We start from the raw sequence: 16,097 nt of genomic DNA on the forward strand, positions 1-16,097 counted from the left end.
TCAGCTCATGCTGAAAAGGCCCTGCTCCCACAAAGAGCAAATCTGAGATTCATACACTGAAAAGCCATGATGAGAAATAAGCCTAATTATTGGCTAATCTGCATGTCTCCAAATCACAGTTATTATCGCAATGTCCACACCATTGCTGATTATTAACTGAGGGTATTTGTTTTGTATTTATACTTGCAGAAGTTTTATACCACAGACTTTGCTGGCCAAGGTATAAGAACTAATGCTATACATGTATATACGCTGCTTGATTTATTGTTAATCTTAAAGCAGTGCTATAACTTGTATGGCACAACTGAAAGCAATACTCTGTAGAATGGATGTAAAAGGAATTTCAGAATGCATTAATTCACATGTTGCCTTTTATAATTAATGAAGCGAGTGAATCTTTTATGATATACACATTTTTTTTATCTGCAGGAAATATCATATGGAAAATGATTGCTGTTAAGAGTAGGAATGACTCCATATTAGAAGATGGTTGTTTTATTATATTGCATTATCAAGTCATGCTGTGGGCACATTGACTTAATATAGTAGGCCGTGAGGTAAATAGCTCATTTCCAAGAAGAACTGTATCGCTAAGCTAAGTCTTTATAAGAAGTTATATAGCCTAAATATTTTGATATGGCTCTTCTATGGTATGCACTAATATTTCAGAAGCAGTATTGATTCGGGATTGGTCTAGAGGTGGTCCATAATAATTGCACCAGTGACAGTCTTTGCTCACATTCTGTAACTGGTAGCATGCTAATTATTGGAATATATTGACTAAATCTCAGGTTCAAGAGTGACAAAGGAAAAAGAACCTACAGGAAAAGATCATGGAAGAGATATGTGAGTTTGAGGTTAATGCGAGTTTGGAGGAGAGTGCATTATCTTCCACTGAAACACATAGCATGGAGAGAAGGGAGAATGTACCAGAAGAAGAACTCGAAAAATTTAGAACTAAGTTTTTGGTTGGCATAGATCAGAGGATGACAATAGATAGAAACAAAAGACAATGTTTGGCTGGAAAGTTATGAACAGAAAAAAGAAAGGAAAATAACTATAGAAGCAAGAGCTGTCGATAGAGATATGTGAGAAACTTGACTGTAACATGAAATTAAATAGAAGTATATTTCGAATGACTAATAATTGTTTTTAAGTAGACACCTTTGTAAATAGTTTTATTTTATTTTAATTTATTGTTATGAAGTTTTTCAATTTGAGTGGCTAATTTGTTCAAAACATTTATGTCTCTTTTTTTCTGTTATGAATTGTTATACTTTTTTAAATCTTAATAAAAATATTTGAGAAAAATAAGAAGCAAGAGCTGTCAGAGTCTATGCTTCTTACTAAACCAGTTTTACAAAAATGAAGAAATGGAGTCTTCATCGTTGCTTTTATACCGTGGTTTATTAACTAGAGATCAGATCCCTTTGACTCCGGCAAGTCCACAAGTAATATATAAAGATTGTATTACTGATTGTTCATTGCTTGGGAAGTATTTACTGAAGTTAACAGACAGTCCTGCAAAGGCAAATATATTGCTGATAGAGAAAATAATTATAAGTCAATGCATGATTACGGAAATAAGGATTGACATAGATGACATGTCTATACTTGTTTATCAAGGGGCTTAGAGATTAGCCACGGAAAGGGTATATAGATACTACAAACATAGCAATGGGAACAAAAACTCTAGCAGTAAAGTTATCAGCACTGGAAAAGAACTGAACTTGAAGAAGCCACTTCCTAAAAAGAAAAAAGAAAGATGAAGGTGTCATTGCCTGAAATTCAATCTAAGAGATTGGGGATTAAAAGGAACTATACTTTGAAAAGTTTAAATTAAATAATAGTAAAATAATAGGAGATAATAGTGAGTTATCAGAAGAGAAAACATGCAAAGATGCCAATAAAGAGGTTAGAAATGGATTAAAGAAGAGAAAGTGAGTTTAGCGGAGGAAGCAAGACATTGGTGGAAGCTTCCTCAATAAATTGATATGAGGAATACAAAGCTGTATAGATTCATAGATTCATAGACTGTTACTTGGCTAACAACCTATGGGGCCTTTTTAAGCCTAGCCAAGTTTTTCTGAAAAAATAATAAAGCCCTGTCTCCAAATAGGACATTGAGGGCCAGGCATTTATGAGCCACCCCTATACATAAGGGACACGGGTGCTAGACCCAGTGTAAATTTCCTATTCCCCTTCCACTGGTCTAGGTTGCACTTAAATTGGGTAATAGATTAACTCAGCTTCACATGGATAAGAAGCCTGTTCCATAGGAGGGGCAATCTCTGGGATACATACCTATCTCTCTAGCATATTCTGTTAAGTCACAGACAAAATTCAGGTCCCTAAACCTTGTATCTCTGGTACTCCTTGACTTATGAATGTGTGGGAGATTCATAAGTGTGAGGTTTGTGGATGTCTTATACGTCAGACATAGATCACCCCTCAACAAAATATAGGAGACTGAGTAAAGGGAAAGGATTTTAAGGTGCTTTGCATAAGGCAGGTTTGTTACACCTTGTATTCTTTTTGTAAGGATCTTCTGAGGTTTCTGTAGTTACTGCATAAGCCTAGTCAGATACATACCGAAGAGAACATTGTACTTTATGATTGGTCTGACAAGGGTGGAGTACAGTGGAATAATGACTTCTCTGGTCCTAGATGCCATGCCCTTACTTATAAGTTCTGCAACATAAAAGGACTTCCTCATCACTGTGGCCACATGTTGGTCAAAGAAAAGGCTGTTGTCTTGCATACCCAGATCCCTGACCACTGGGTCAACTCTTAAGGGTGCATTATTAACATGATAATTAACCGGGATGCTTGACTTCCCAAAGGGTAAATTCTGCATTTCTTAGCATTGAGTTTAAGTCCATGGCTTTGGCACCATTTGTTAATCAGAGATAGACCTTCTTGAAGAATGTTATGCAGGGGAGTCAATGATAACCTCCAATTTGCAATCATCTTCAAACTTGGTCAGCCATAAACCTTCAGTATTTGTTTCCATTTCAGAAAAATAGATGCGAAAAAGGAGCTGGCCCAGTAATGAGCCCTAATGGACTCCGCTAGGGACTGGCCTGTTGGTAGAGGTGGCCTCTCCCATTTTGACCGCTTGAGTCCTATCAATGAGCTAGTTGACTATCCAGTGGGTGATAAAACAGTTTATACTTAAATTAGTGAGCTTGCCCATAATGCCTGAGTGGGGTATTGTATCTAAAGCCTTGGCCATGTCAAGGTAAGCCATGTGCACAACCTTATCTTCATCCAATGCGTTGGTGACCCTCTCAAAAAAGTCCACCAGATTTAATAGGCATGATCTTTCTTTACAAACTCGAACTGTGATGGGTCCAGTGTTTTCAGTTTACCTATGTCCTCGTTTATCATATCCATGATGATTCCCATCCAAGCCCTTAAATATGAGGTTGATAAGACTTATGGGCTTGTAGTTACCTGGATCAGTGGTTGGAACTCTTTTGTGCAGGGGAATGACTGTAGCCATCTTCCATTCCTTGGGGCACAAAATCTGACTGCAGGCTCAAGTTGAAAAGTGATTCAAGTGGACCAGAGTGGTCATGTTTCATACTATTTATTAAACATCCTGGGATGTTATCGGGGCCCATTCGATACAGTGCTTTGGGCCTTAGAAAGTATATTGATGACCTCTTCCCTAGTAATGGTTGAGGGGATTGTGTTATGTGGTATTTTGTTTGGACTATCAGGGGGAGTGGGGGGGGGGGGATTTGAGCTAAACCTGTCAGCCAAAAAGTTGGCAATGGCCCCCGGTTCCTCCCTTGTTTAATTCTCCAAGTCTTTTGGGTTTCTAACACCATGGCAAGAATGGACCCCATTCCTAAGTCAAAGTACTATTAAAGTTCATGAAATTAGTATTCTTTCAATCTTTGATGTAAGCCAGAAGGGCTCTTCGCAGCACCTACAATGTGCCCAGAAATCACTCCTGCAATTCGTACGGGGTTACATGTATTGGTAAAATATCTAAATACAATTGTAGATTCTTTTTTATAAGACCCATTCCTCCTACTACTATTGGAATTCTCTGGGTATCTTTCTTGCTCTCATTTTTGCCTGTAAATCCTAATATTATATGTTTTTGTGTGTCTCTGTATGAAAGACACTGTAGTTACTGGGTGTGGCGATTTCAATGATTAATGCAACATTTTTCTTCTTTTCATGGACCACTATATCTGGTTTTCTTATATCTATCTTTTGAACTGTTGGTAATGGGTGATCCCATATGATGTAGACTTCATCATTTTCTATGATGCTTTGTGGCTCATGTTTCCAGTGTTTTTCAGCCGCTTGAATACCATAGTGTTTGCACAATCCCCAGTGCAACAGTCTTGCCACATTATTATGCCTTTCAGTATACAGTCCTTCTGCCATTAGTATGTCACAACCAGCAACAAGGTGTGCAACTGTTTCCAGTTCTATTTCTCCCACATGTTCAATGGACTTTGTAAATTAACATGTATGTGGCCCACTATCTTGCACCACCAATATTAACCTTTCATCTCTTGGTTTGAATTTGCCTCTCCTTAACCATTCTTGCTTTCAATCCTGACCAACATGAGGTTTTTCCAGAAGTTTTCTATACTTGCAACTATATTTATGCATTTTCCAAATTACTTGCCTTCTCACCTGGTCCTTCACCTTGTATTCTTTCTTTTGTTTTTTTTTGGCACATTCAGTTGCTGCTGATTTTTATCCACTTCTGGTTTTATTTCCATTCCTGCTTGATGCTGATATGCTTCTGCTGGATTAAGCAGAGAAGTCATCTTAGATTTATTCTCCTCATGTTTCAAAACTTTCACTACGTTTGGATCTTGTGAGGTCAGCAGATATGTATGCAATCCCATGATTGCAGATCTATACATGTAATCAATTTCAAGGAGGCCCATCCCTCCTTCAGAATGGGGAATATATAATCTTGGTATGCAACAATTTTTATTAATCATTTGGTGAGTATGAAGCATCCTTCTTGTTTTCATGTCTAATCTATTCAATATGTTTTGGGGCCAGTCAATCACTCCAAAACTGTAAGTTAGGACAGGAAGTGCAAATTGGTTTTTAGCTTGAATTTTGTTCCTAGATGTCAGCACTGTTTTCAGGATTATTTTAAGTCTTTTAAAGTATTCCTTACTAAGTTGTATTTGCATTTGTTCACGTTTTATTGTTGATCCTTTATCAATTCCCAAATATTTATACACTCCCTCTTGCTCAAGTTCTTTTATATCACATTCCTGTCCAAAATGATGTTTTCTTGGTGCTGCAGCTTTCCTACTTTAAAGGTTGCTTTTGCACATTTATCAAGACCAAATGACATTCTTATATCATCTGAAAAAGTTTTGACAACTTGCAGTTGTGCTTTTTGTTCCTCATCTGATGAACTCTACAGTTTTAAAGCATTGACAAAGAGAAGATGAGAAGTCTTTACACTTTGTTGTTTTCTAGGAGCCAAATTATAGCCATGGCCTAAGCTGTTAAGTAGACAGCTTAATGGGTTAAGGGCAAGACAGAATAATAACTGAGACAAAGAGTCACCCCGGAATATCCCCCTTTTAATTCTTATCCCTGGGATTATATATTTATTTATTTATTTATTTGTTTATTTATTTATTTATTTAACATTTGTTAACCAGGATAGTCCACTGGACACAGGTCCATTTTCAGTGGAGGCCCGGGGAGAAAAGCTCCACACATATGAATAACATGTAAGAGCAACTGCAAAGTTTACAAGGTATATTTAAATATAAAATGCAGTGAGTCTTAATTAATAGCAAAATATTCATACACAGCAGTCACAATTAGTGAAAACAGAGAAATCCTACAGTAATAGTTTCATTAGTCTAAAGAGATATATAATGACCTCAATCATTGTTGGAGACAGTCATGTGTAAACCAACAGCTTCTTAAAGGTTGTTGGGGTCTAAACCATAACAACAATTTATTTTTATTATATTGTATACAGTAATAGAATCTAGACATATCTGTTCATCTTGAGGTGTGAGATAGTTAAGGTGGTGGAGGGTCTAACAAAGTGGAGGGTCTAGCCTGGTGAAGTGCAAGAGCATAGCCAGTTATTAATGAGATGCAGTCTGTATGAAAGACGTGATAGTAATTATGTTATAGTAATAATATAATAATATGATAATAATTTGTCCTTTATCATGGCTTAATTGCAAAGTGGTCTGCCACTGTTTCATGGTCACTGTAATGTAGTCAATCAGTGTATTGTGTATCTTATACATTTTTAAGCACTCTTTTATCCATGAATGTGGGATACTATCAAATGCTTTTTTTGTAGTCAATTGATGCCATACTTAGATTCTTCCCCTTTTTACAGTTCTCCACTATGACTTTATTTAACAGCAAATGATCTTTTGTTCCATATGACTTTCTCTTATTGCCCTATTGTTCTACTGCCATAATTGGGTTTTCTTCTAAATGACTATAAACTTTGTCAGTATCAATTCCAGTGTTTAGTTTATATGTCGTTGGAAGGCAAGTTATTGGTCTATAATTTCTGGGGTAGCTTGCAGATTCACTCTTAAGTAAAAGCATTATTTTACTGTTGTTAGCCAGGTTAGTGTCTGTTCAGGGTGTGCATATAAATAGTTGTTACTCGGGCTAAATTTTCATGCGAAGATGTTAATACTTATAACCAGAAGTTACTGCATCTGGGCCCCGGGTTTTCCAATTAGAGGCTTTTCTTAACTTTTTGTTTCAATCTCTTTGGTTGTTACTTCATCCCATTTCATATCCTTTAAACTTCTTATTCTTTTTTTTATTTCCTCTATCCAGTTAGCATTTTTGTTATGTTCCACAGGATCTTCATAAATACTTCTCCAAAATATATCTATTTCTTCTTTTTTTGGTTGTCGTTCAATTCCTTTACCTTGTTTCCCAATTTTCTATAAAACTTTTTTGTGTCATAAATAAATTGCTTATTTTGTACTTTTGCTTTATATTTATCTGCTTACCTCCTAAGTTTTTCTGCCTGTGCTGAGATTTTTAGTTTATTTGCAACAGTGGATGATAGATCCTAATCTGTTCTAATACTGCACATTGCTTTTATCATGTCTATCTAAGTATTTTTGTTGAGCTGTTCCCTCTTCTACACTCTTCTAACAATGACAATTCTTGTCTTAATTGCTTTAAAGTTTTCTCTGTTCAATACTTCTATGATGGTATTCGATTTCTCCCCTTCCTTTCCCTCACTACCCTGTGTTCTTGTAATAGAATTTTATCAGTTATTAATTTAGCTGCACAGTAATATATCCTGTTTACTTCTGTTATATTGCATGGATCTCTATGGACAGTCCTAATAACTGTGTTCATTTGTTTTATCAAACTTCTGACTTTTTGGGTTTTATTGACCTTCTACAGTCTATTTCTTACATTTATCTTAATATGTCTATCTTTATTAAATCAAGCAACTCTTCTCTTAGCTGATTTTCTTCTGAACTGAGGGCACATTTTTTGTTTTCCATTTCCTGAGGGCATTCTATATCAAATTCTATAGCATTTTCCTGTGGCGCATTCTCTTTAATTTCATCCTGTGCCATCCGTTGCTCTGCCATATGGGAACTCGTTGTCCGATCACTCCTCAACATTGACTGCATCAGAGCTTCCACAGTTTCCTGTTCCTTGCCTTGCTGTCCGGCTTCAAGTGAATGTTTATACTGGTTTCCTGTGGAAGGCTTCAAAATATCTTAATATGGCACCTGACCAATTGCTTGCCATTGCACTGGTTTCCCCTTAATTTGGATGCCCATTTCTCTATCCTGTTGTGGTACTTTCTGAATTAGATTTTCTGCACTGAATCCTTCACTTCACAGGTACTCCATAATCTCAGTTTCTATTTCCTTAACTTCTCCATTAGTTTTTACTTCTTTAACTTCACCTTTCAGCCCCAGAACATGGACTGAAGCTCCAAAGGCAGTGGCATCTCCATATTCATAAAGGATATGCACACTTCCAGACTAGTAGCCTAGCATAACGCATCAGAGATACTTCAGGTACAACTAATAGTGGGTAAGATGGCAATTCAGGTCATAGCCTGCTATAGGCCTCCAACCATGTCCCAAGACTCTCACTCCGTGTTCCTAAGCATCCTGGAAACTATTAGGGTCCAACCCAACATTCTCATACTGGGTGACTTCAACTACCCCTCCATGAACTGGGAAAACTACTCATGCACCAATACACTTGCCCAATTCTTCCTGGAATTCATTAATTTTAATGCGCTGGACCAGCTCATTCTTACCCCCACTAGAGGAAGCAACATCTTTGACCTGGTTATTACTAACATGGGCATCTGTTGCTCAACACCAATAGTCAATTCCTCCCTGTTTAGATCTGACAACAAACTAATTACCATGGAAATCCACATCTCACCCACACCACCAGCAAAGGTAACTGCTATGAAAAACTTCTCCAAATCTAACTTTGGGTTCCTAAAAACAGAGGTGGCTAACTTCACGGTACTCATGCAAATGTAATATAGGTGCATGACCGCCAAATCATACACCAATGCACTGTACGAACACGTACATAAATGCATGGAACTAGCCATACCCAACAGAACCAAGACGCTCTCCTCCAAAAAAAGGAAGCCAATCTGGTGGTCCCCTGCCATTAATAAACTCTACAACAGAAGGAAGAAACTGTTGCAGAAAAAGGTGAAGTCCCAAGACTGGACAGACTCGCTTATTAGCCTCAACAAATAGCTGAGATCCCTCATCAAAACCTCTAAAGCTAGCTATGAAGGCATAATTATGGCAAACACTAAAAACAACCACAAAGCCTTCTACAGTTATATCAAGAATCTCCACGGCAATACCCAGATTTGCTCTGTGATACTGCACAATGGTACCTCCTATACTGAACCGAGTCTGATATGTAAGGCTATGGATCGCATCATCATGGCCCTAATTAACAAGGATATATGGACTCTCCAAACACTGGATCCCATGCAATTTGGTTTTGTAAAGGGTAGATCATGCCTGCTCAGCCTGGTTGACTTCTTTGAGTCTGTCACCAGAGCTGTGGATGAGGGCAAGGCAATTCATACAGCCTACCACGATCTGACCAAGGCCTTTGATACCATTCCCCACTCAGGAATTATGGATAGACTCACCAAACTAGGCATCAACCCCTATATCACTAGGTGGGTTGCAAACTGGCTCACAGATAGAACCCACAGTATGAAAGTAGCAGACTCCAAGTCAGACTGCTGACCAGCCACGAGTCTAGTCCCACAGGGATCAGTCCTGGGTCCTCTGCTCTTTGGCATCTACTTCTCAGAAGTCCAGGCCAACACAGAGGGACTCTGGCTGACCAAGTTCACCGATGATTGCAAGCTGGGAGCCATTATTAACTCCCCAAGTGATGGAGACATCCTACAGAAAGGCCTCACTGAGACCAACAACTGGTGTCGAAACCATGACCTTAAGCTTAATGCCAAAAAATGCGTCGTCATTCCCTTTGGGAAAAACTCAGTTCCCACTAATTATCACATTGATGGTAGTCCACCAAACACTGAAGGTGTTATAAGAGATCTGGGGACACAGATTTACAGCAACCTCTCCTTCGACCACCACATTGCCACTGTGGTCAGAAAGTCCTTCTATGTGGCACATCTCTTTACCAAGGGTTTTGCATCCAGGAAGAAAGAGATCATCATCTCTCGGTACTCTTCCCTCATTAGATCAGTCATCGAGTATAATGCTCCATTTGGCATGTACCTCAGTAAATACCTGCAACAGCTGGAAAGGCCACAAAAGTACCTCACAAAGAGGAGCCTGGGCTTTAAACACATGCCATACATGGACAGACTCAAACAACTCCAGCTTTTCTCTGTCTCATATCATCTATTAAGAGGTGATTTCTGCTTGACTTACAAAGCCATGTCTGACCCAGCCCTGTTAGAAATGTTACACCTAAAGAAATCCCAATCCCTCCACACCACACACTCCAGGGACCTCAACCTCATTACCACAATCAACAGAACATGCTGGAGGGATCGGTTCATAACCCAGAGACTGCACATGCTCTGGAATAGACTTCCCATACATGTCAAGCAGAGCACCTCACTGGCCCTTTTCAAGAGAAATCTTGATGAGTGGATGGGAAATAGAAAGTTCATCTTGAGGAACACTCCAGTGGCTCTACTTGATAGAGACACTAAGAACTAACAATGGCATGATGCCAGGGGACTTCTATGGGCTAGGCTTGTAAGGCTCCAGGGTCATTGGCCTAGTACACACCTATGAACCTATGAACCTATGAACCTATGAACCTAATCTCCTTTTCTAGTTCAGTGTGGGTGATGCCATTTACTATAAGTTCTGTACATTGTTATTCATGTCCTCTGAGGTTACGGAAATAGCAGCAGAAAGCTTTGAGGTTGTCCTTTGCCTGAGAAGCTATTTTTTCTTCAAATTAGCTTTGAAGTATTAATTAACCCTCTTAGCTGCCTGTATAAATTGGTCAGGAAGCTTTTAGTATGTATAACTTTGTTCCTCCTACACTTGGTCAAGACTTTTTTCCTTTGTTGTATGACTGATTGATATTGTGATTTCACCAGGGTGGCTTGTCTTTTGAGTTTGTCTTATTCATAATACAAATGGGTGCATCTCAGTCTATACAGATATCAATATGGCTCTACAGAAATTTTGTAAATAGCTCAGTGTATGCTATGGTGTTTACTTGGTTTGAGGGTGCTTGGAATTTAGCCAAGGTGTTGCTTAGCAGAGAGAGAGGTGAGACTTGAAATAGTTCCTAAAGGTTTTTGGTTACACTAGATCCCTGGATTTAATTTTTATTTCAAGTAAAACTGCCTTGTGGTCAGATCTGATGAGCAAAGATATTACATTGGGCGAGGAACATCATCCCCCATGTTTGTGAGTAAAAGATCAAGGATGTTTGTACCCTTGGTAGGAGAATGGACCAACTGTTCCAGGATGATGGTATTAACAAAGTTTAAGAATTGCTGGGCTTGTGCATTAGAAGTGGTGTAGGATTCCCAATCTATAGAGGGGGAGATGAGATCCTCCATGAATATCATATTGGGTTGAACGGTGAGGGAGTCTAGTACATTGAGATAGGTTATATGGGTTTCGTGAGACATGGAGGGGGCTCTGTAGGTTGCAAAGATATGGTACGACACCGTGTTTATGGTGAGCTGCACATGTATGAGTTCCAGTGGCTCATACACTTTAACTAGTATGGATGTGAGATTGCTTTTAATACAGACTGAGACTCCTCTATTTTTAGTTCCCACCTGTGCAGTAGCTGGTCTAAAGGTGTGAAAGGCATTATAACCTTTAACTGGTGTAGTATTCTCAGTAACTTTAAACCATGTCTCAATTACTACACAGATAGCTAACACTCTCCAGGGAGATGAAGGCTTACAGGAGTAGAGTTTCTTGTTAAGACTTCTAGCATTGAGCAGTACCATCTTCAAATATTCCTTCATAGATTCAATTATGTTGGTAGATTTATCAGTTTGGCATTGACTAAAAAAGGCACTATGAGGGTGGAAAAGGTCTTTGCCAATATCTGAAAGCCTAGAGGGAATAAGTGCAGATCATCCCTGGCAAAGCAGCATAGTCTGTCAAGCATGTCCTCCTAGGTCATCAAATATTGTACCCCCTGGACTGACACCAGAAGCTAAGCCAATTGTTAAAATCAATCATTTTATGTTGGTAACATGGCATCATCCTTGGAGAAGGTATTATGCTGCTCAGTGCTAGGCTCATACCTGCCTGAGACACATAATCAGCAAGCCTGATCATGTCTCACTTCATACAGTGAAGGGAGGTACATCTGAGGTCATTAACACCCACATGGATAATTATAGTCATACTAGTACCTGTGGTTCAATCATCTGAGTGCCTGTGTGACTTGATGGATCGTAGACCAGAAAAGGCAGTTAACTGTGACTCTGTCATTAATCAGTCTGGTGAGGGGGACATAGGTGTGCCTCACTATAAAATCAGCAATGACCAGGAAATTTGGCTGTGTGCTGGTTTGGCTTAAGGGCTTAGCAGTGGAGGCACTGGATACAGTGTTACTATGTGTAGCTGTGGATGGTGTTTTAACTGAGTGTTTACATGATGGCTGAGGATCCTTTCTTTGATTGTACTGTGCAGGACATCTTAATATTTTAGGAAGGTTGCAGTTTTGTGTGTGTACTTTTACCTTGTGCAGTAGGCATTGTGTAAGTGTCACTGGCAACTGGTTGTATGAGAGAGTTTTGTCTCCAGTGTTAAAGTTTGTTTACACCCCTTGCATACTTTATCTGTTTTATTAAGAATAAGTGGGTTGTCAGTGTACACGAGGTAATTGCTACAATGCCTCAGAATACCCATCTCAACCACACTTGCCACAGAAGTGCATATCCATGCCTGCTGATCTACTAGGGAGGAGTGATGGAAATTTAAATACTGAATAGATCAATAACACAAGGAACTTGATGGGAAATGCTCAACTGTGTGCAAACTAGATGCTCTAGTAGTTAAAAAAATCTGTCTAGACAGTAATGCCACAAGAGTGCCGACCACAGACCTTCGAGCCCAAGTGCTTGAATGTTTTAATTGCAGACAAAGAACAGACCCAAGTACCAAAGGAAAGTTCAAGATAATACAAACGCAGGCTGATCCTGAATCAATTCTCTGTTCAATTATATAAGCATCAGATAGAAAGGAATACATATATAATTTAGCAAGTATGTCACCTTCAAAGGAATTAATATTTGTAACTAATATTTATGAAAGAAGGCAAAAGTATGGTTGCATTTCGAGAGCTTAGATATATTTATTAGATGAAAATGTAATAAGTCTGGCTCAGGAAACAGAGTTAAAAGATCAAATTAGTAGCTATTTTAGGGAATTGATTAGATGATTTAGAAGGAAAAGTTAATTTTTCATTAAGTGATGTTGCTCATTTTATTTATAGTAACAGAAAAACATGTTGATTATATTGCTGGTTTGTCCAGGACAGAGTCTATATGATAGAAAGGGGAAATCCTGGACCAGCATGTCATAGGAAGAAATTCTTAACCCAAATAAACTAATGAACTATATAGCAAAATACATTGCTAGAACAGCAAATATAGTACCTGCAGTTCCTATTTTAATACCCAAACATTTCACATTTCTACTTAAGTTATATTGGTGATATTAACCTTATTACGTAATACACTATTAAACACACTCTGAATAAATATAAAGAAAGTACAAGTTAAATTAATAAATTACACAAATAAATCACTGCCCACTGCCCTAACACCCAACATGCAAAACACACATAGATACAAAATGTGCCTTTCCATCCTTGAGTAGACACAAGATGCATTAGCTCACCTGCATCTGCCCATAGGGCGAACCTCTTACAGGTGACCCTGGCTGTCACTTCCTACTACAGTGAGCATGCCCTTTCCATAACTGCCACAAAGATATAAAAATAAACTGAGATTTAAAGAATCCCTTACCCTTAGGGCAAACAGGAGACCAAACTAAAAAAGAGAGCTTCAGTGTGCACTGTAGCCTCACTCCACGACCACACAGGTATATTCCTTAACGGAAACATATGATATGCATAGTGCCCAGTGAGGTAACAATAGGATCACATGCAGGCATTTGGGCAAATCTAGGAATGGAATGTAAACAGCATTACATACAGCCTTATAAACACAAAATTATTAAGCAAGTCTGTGTTAAAGAAAGTTAGACCATGGAAAATAGAATAACACCAATTGGTTATACAATATGCACTAACTAGAAAGACACAGAAGAAAATGTAATGAAAATTTGGAAAAGAAAGAACAAAGAGCCATGATTCCGAGAGCAGATGACAGAAGGAAATTTGCTAATAAAATGGAAAGAAGTTGACAAACATTTGGGTGATCAAATTTAGTTCAACTTGTACATACAAGATAAGTTTAATATCAGAGTTCATAGAAGGTATATGGAGTGATAGTAATTTTGTTAAACCTCAAATACCAGATTTTATTATTGATGGCAGACCAGAAAACAGTAATAAATGGAGCATATAAAGCAATATTAGATTTTAGTAGATAATACAATATAAATGTAAAAATAGTATAGAGTAAATGATTAAATATTACAGATGGGCAGTGGAGGAAAATATGCCTTAACCCTAGATATGCAACTAAATTGAGAAAATTTAGAATTTTTGCTTGGAAATGATTGCAGATAAATTTCTATAACCCTACAAGACTTAAAGAAATGCTCTCACAGACGATGGTTCAGAAAGACGTTCTTGTGAGCATATATTTTGGGAACATACGGAGTTGCTTCTGTACAAAAATGACTTGGATAGTATGTTAAAAGTATTATACTCAGATGAAAATTTAGCCTCAATATAAAAATGTTTTTGTTGAGCTGGTGTAAAATAATATGTACTAAAGATGAGCAAATCACTGCTTTCTTTAGTCTTGATAGAGGCTAAGAACATTATAACTACCATCAGTAAGAGTGGCGATAATTACTGAAATTAAAAATATGGAGCTGAGAACTGTTTGAGATCATAAACAGAATTCCATAGTAAAAAAAATGAGCTGTGTGGTATTCTGCAATGGAAACTGACCGTTGAAGAGGACATTGACAAGGAACAAAGCACCCACGATGTATATCAATTGTATAACTCAGACTTCAATACAAGATGTGAATTTACTGGTCCAACTGTTAAACTTTGTAATATAGCAAAGATAAAGCACTATAGCCACTAGATAATTCCTCATCTCAAATTATATTGTACACAGTTAACTTGTTTGATTAACTGTTTTTTTTTAAGTGGCAATGTTAAATAAAAAACCTGAGATTAACATTAGATAGAATAGTTGATTGCGGTTTGTGGAGTTACATGCGTAACAATGCTAAGTTATTTAAGAAATACTCTACAACTGTGTGAACTATATAGCAGTTTTCATACACTTGTGTTTATTTGGGCTCTGTCCAATTACTTACTGATTTGATATTATTTGGAGTCATCTTGTGATACAATTTTGAGAATAGTTTGTAGTACGAAGGGTTGTTTTCTGTGAGCTATTGCTTATTTCATCACAGTGACAGTGCTGGAGTGCCATCTGTCTGGAGTCTGCATGTCCTCCCTGCATTCATGTGGGTTTCCTCCGGGTGCTCTGGTTTCCTCCCACGGTATAAATACATGCGACTGGAGCATTTCTCCTTGGGCTTCCCCTAAAAATTGTCCCCTTCCAAATCAGACTTTCCTGGTAAACAAATGTTAAATAAAGTAAACCAGAAATTCAGCAAAATCAATCACAAACTGAGACAGTAAACAACTAAATGCAGTTATATTCAAATAAAGGTAAAAAAGCAAAACGTAAGATAATGAGATCCTTAGCAATGTTATAGTGCCAGGCATACTGTATAACAAAGGTGTAACACTGTAATAAATGTCTAGATAGTTTGATTTCTTTTAAGGAAAACTAGGGGTAGGTGAAACTGCTCAGTGATAGCATTACAGTAAAGTGCACTTGTGTGTGTTACACATTGAATGGATTAGTGCTGGAATGAAGGCATTTGAGTTATCTGAACATCTGTGAAAATGAAGATCTATTTATTAAACAATGCATACATTTCCACCAAAGTAACTAAAATATGGCCCACTTTACATGAAGAGTGCAGAATTAAAACAAAAGAAATGCTGAAAACTCTTTGCACATGATCTCTAACGCAGCCTTTCATTCAGTCATATGAAACCTGCATATCCTAAATAGCCTTGCACCTCCTGGAAGGAAGAGACTAAAACAAATAATGCAATCTGTCCATCCAAAAAGAGTAGAATGTGAATGCAAGACACAGGAAAAGCATGGAAAGACTGGCAAAAGTATAACACACCACAATATCTTGAAAACTTCAGAATGCTTTGCAATCGTACTAAAAACCAAATTAATGAAGACAAAAATATGTATTGTAATAACCTGCAGAATAACAGTAAACACAATTATAAAAAAATTCTGAACAAATAAAAAATCTTGCATTCCAGCCATAAATTCAACACTAACCCCCTCCCAATAACTCATT

General features: G+C 37.7%; 1 long non-coding RNA gene across 1 annotated transcript in view; it reads left to right on the top strand.

Moving 5' to 3' along the window:
- The window catches only part of LOC122812167, a 647,623-nt gene that overhangs the window by 586,291 nt on the left and 45,235 nt on the right, over positions 1-16,097 (top strand). The window lies entirely within an intron of this gene.

This window comes from Protopterus annectens, chromosome 9.part0 (assembly GCF_019279795.1).
Source record: "Protopterus annectens isolate FY-2018-M chromosome 9.part0, PAN1.0, whole genome shotgun sequence".
In the NCBI taxonomy this organism is placed as follows: domain Eukaryota; kingdom Metazoa; phylum Chordata; order Ceratodontiformes; family Protopteridae; genus Protopterus; species Protopterus annectens.